The following is a 3,900-nucleotide window of genomic DNA, read 5'->3' as shown; positions in this document are numbered from 1 at the left end:
ACCGGGACAATCCCGGTTTTCCGGGACGTTTGGTCACCCTAAACTAGCAGTCATTCCTCGCCAGGTGACGCTAGAGGGGCTTATATCGATAGTAGGTCGGTGGTGATGAAGTTCTGCCTGCTCAGTGTATATCTACTGGTTAACCTGAAATTCAGCACGGATGTCATTAAAGGAAATACCGTTGAAGACAGAGAAAGTTAGAAGCAGAAGTGAGTTGTCTACCGCTGCCCTGCATGTGTGTGAGTGTATGTGTGTGTGTGTTGAGCGCGCGCGCGCGTGTGTGTGTGTGTGTGTGTGTGTGTGTGTGGGCGGGCTTGTGCGAGGTCAGCACCGCAGTCTGTCCCCGGGGGCTCGGCCGCGCTGAGTGGTCCCCATTAGACTGGCTGCCCACACTCCATTACGGGCCAGGCAATCTGTGGAGGACTGTTTACAAATGCGCCGGCCGGCCCCGCTGCCTGCCGACGTCACTGCCCCCTCTGGCTGCGCCGCCGCCGCCATAATCACCGCGTCATCTCGCTCATCTCTGCGCTTCCGGAGCAATTTTCCGCTCTCGCTGCCGGCCTCCATTACTGTACTGCGATCTCCCACGCTTCCGCCGATTCCGCGCCATTGTTCTTGCGCTTTTCACTTCCTCCATTCCAACGGATTCTCCTTTGTTTTATTATTTCCGCAAGCATATTTCTGATGTTATCCGAGCTAGGCTGCAGTGTAGTTACTCATTCGATTTAGAAATTTTATTTTTCCCATATACAGAGTGGCTTATGTTCCGAATGTGGTAACACTGTGCGTGGCAGAGGAAACTTCGCACCAAAATTAGCGATTTTCCGTTTCGATCCACTCCAGTACTGACTGACTCATACATGACTGTCTCTGTGTCTCCGCAAGCGCCCTAATCTTTCGTATTTTGTCCTTTACTAGCTGTTGCGGCCACGCTTTGCTGTGGCCTCGTCTGCTTAAATGGAAAATAAAGAAAGCACTTGTTTCTGTCATATATGAGAATTGGATATACATCCTATCTCCTTCTCTCCTCTGTCTCTGTACATCTCTGCCTCTTCCTTTCTTTGTCCGTCACCTCCCCCTTCCCCGTCTTTCTATCACCTCCATCCCAGCTCTCTGTCCATCTTCTCATTCCCCTTCTCCATCTCCTCCTGCCCTCCCTCTCTATTCCTCTCTCTCAGTCTACCACCTCCTCCCACGTTTCTCCGTCCATTCTCTCCTCCCCGTCTCTCTCCATCCCCTGCTGCCTACTCTCTCTGTCCATTCCTGCTTCCCTTTTTCTATATATCCGTTTCTTCCCACATCTCAGTCCATCTCCTCTCTCCCCCCCCCCCCCCCCTCTCCCTGACCTTCAGCATTGCTTATTATTACTGCAAATTCAGAGTCTATAGTAGCATCCTAAACACAAAGAAGAAATCCATAAATACAAATTTACAGTTTGCTGACAATTGGTTAGTTTGTATATATTTATATATTAAAAAGTATATAGTATATATGTGTCTAAACGTTTATTACACTAACCCATAAAAATTTGAAGTAAATCGGATAGGTACATTTTGAGATTTTTGGTAACAATGTTTTCTCGTTATATGTTACTTACATATATATATCATACGTAATAAAAATATACGTATATTAAAGAATTAGATACCTAAAAAACCACCTGTATTAGAGTTCAACGTTGCTTCAAAATTTCAAAGCAATCGGTCAAAACTTTCGGACATTAACTATTACATATGATGGTAGTATCTGTTCCCGAAAGAACAGTTACCGTTGATGACCATGCAGCTTTGCTAGAAATGAAATGATAATTAAATGGACACCCTAGCTGCAAACAGGCGTTGATGTACTTCATTGGGGACATGTTGAAAATGTGTGCCCCGACCGGGACTCGAGCCCGGGATCTCCTGCTTACATGGCAGACGCTCTATCCATCTGAGCCACCGAGGGCACAGAGGATAGTGCGCCTGCAAGGACTTACCCCTTGCACGCTCCCCTTGAGACCCACATTCCCAACATGTCCACAACACTACATTCGTAGTGCGCCTAATAGATGTTTGCCCATCATACCCATTACTCGTGGCAGATTAACCTACCAAGTTCGGGCGTAGTGTGTGCGTTCGCACAAGAAGGCCAATGGCCGGGAAGCCATATTTTAACTATATATGACGGTAGTATCTGTTGTAGCGGTCGCGCGGTTCAAGACTGTAGCGCCTAGAACCGCTCAGCTACACCGGCCGGCTATGCGATCTAGGCTTTTTAATGCTTTTAGCAAGTAAAACAGAACGCTCCTTCGGTATTCCCAAAATGAGGAAATTGATACATATAGATTATCACTACAGGACACAAACACACACACACACACACACACACACACACACACACACACTCTGCCGGGCCAAAACACCATAACCATCGCCCACCGTGGGACTGACTGCCTCCCAGTGGCATTGCGAACACGTGATGCGGCGAGGCAAGTATATAAGCGGAGCAGAGCTGGCTGGCGCCGTCCGCGAAACGTGACCCTTTCCAGATCGGACAGCGACGACGCCAGTGGTCCGTGTCGATCGGTTGCAGAAGAAACGCAGCCCTGGATGGGAAGCAGACGGCGGCCGGAAGCGCGCTCGGTTTCGCCGATGTAGCGCCTCTCTCCGACATCGCAGCAGCTGCTCTGAACAGCAGCGGCGGGCGACAGTCGAAGTGACCCGCCAGAGCATCGAAGTGAAGGAACTACCAGGGCGGCTTCTGCGCTGAGGCTCTAGAACGCCTGTAGGAGCAAAGTACTCAACGTAGTTTCAGGTTGTGCTGCTATGTACTTTCCCAGGGACACTAGGGGTCTCACGTCCGGTGGACGACGAAGTCATTAGAGACGGAGTGTAAATTCGCGTTGGGGAAGGTCAGAGGAGGAACTCACCTCTGCTCTCTTCACAGGAACGAATCCTCATCCTGGATATAAGGAAACCACAGGAAACCTAAACCTGGGCGGCCAAGCGCCAAACCTTCCAAATGGAGTCTACATCTACATCTACATCCATACTCCGCAAGCCACCTGACGGTGTGTGGCGGAGGGTACCTTGAGTACCTCTATCGGTTCTCCCTTCTATTCCAGTCTCGTATTGTTCGTGGAAAGAAGGATTGTCGGTATGCCTCTGTGTGGCCTCTAATCTCTCTGATTTTATCCTCGTGGTCTCTTCGCGAGATATACGTAGGAGGGAGCAATATACCGCTTGATTCCTCGGTGAAGGTATGTTCTCGAAACTTCATCAAAAGCCCGTACCGAGCTACTGAGCGTCTCTCCTGCAGAGTTTTCCATTGGAGTTTATCTATCATCTCCGTAACGCTTTCGCGATTACTAAATGATCCTGTAACGAAGCGCGCTGCTCTCCGTTGGATCTTCTTTATCTCTTCTGTCAACCCTATCTGGCACGGATCCCAGACTGCTAAGCAGTATTCAAGCAGTGGGCGAACAAGCGTACTGTAACCTCCTTCCTTTGTTTTCGGATTGCATTTCATTAGGATTCTTCCAATGAATCTCAGTCTGGCATCTGCTTTACCGACGATCAACTTTATATGATCATTCCATTTTAAATCACTCCTAATGCGTACTCCCAGATATTTTATGGAATTAACTGCTTCCAGTTGCTGACCTGCTATATTGTAGGTAAATGATAAACGATCTTTCTTTGTATGTATTCGCAGCACATTACACTTGTCTACATTGAGATTCAATTGCCATTCCCTGCACCATGCGTCAATTCGCTGCAGGTCCTCCTGCATTTCAGTACAATTTTCCATTGTTACAACCTCTCGATACACGACAGCATCATCTGCAAAAAGCTTCATTGAACTTCCGATGTCATCCACAAGGTCATTTATGTATATTGTGAATAGCAACGGTCCTAT

The 3,900-nt window shown here is 48.3% G+C and overlaps 1 non-coding gene across 1 annotated transcript; it reads right to left on the bottom strand.

Moving 5' to 3' along the window:
- Positions 1–1,873: 1,873 nt before the first annotated feature.
- On the bottom strand, positions 1,874–1,948 carry Trnat-ugu. The gene has a single exon. It is a non-coding gene; the product is annotated as a tRNA-Thr (tRNA).
- Positions 1,949–3,900: the final 1,952 nt, after the last annotated feature.

This window comes from Schistocerca americana, chromosome 3, assembly GCF_021461395.2.
Source record: "Schistocerca americana isolate TAMUIC-IGC-003095 chromosome 3, iqSchAmer2.1, whole genome shotgun sequence".
NCBI classification, from domain to species: Eukaryota; Metazoa; Arthropoda; class Insecta; order Orthoptera; family Acrididae; genus Schistocerca; species Schistocerca americana.
Note: the sequence above shows the minus strand (reverse complement) of the source record. Positions and strands in the feature narration are given on the sequence as shown.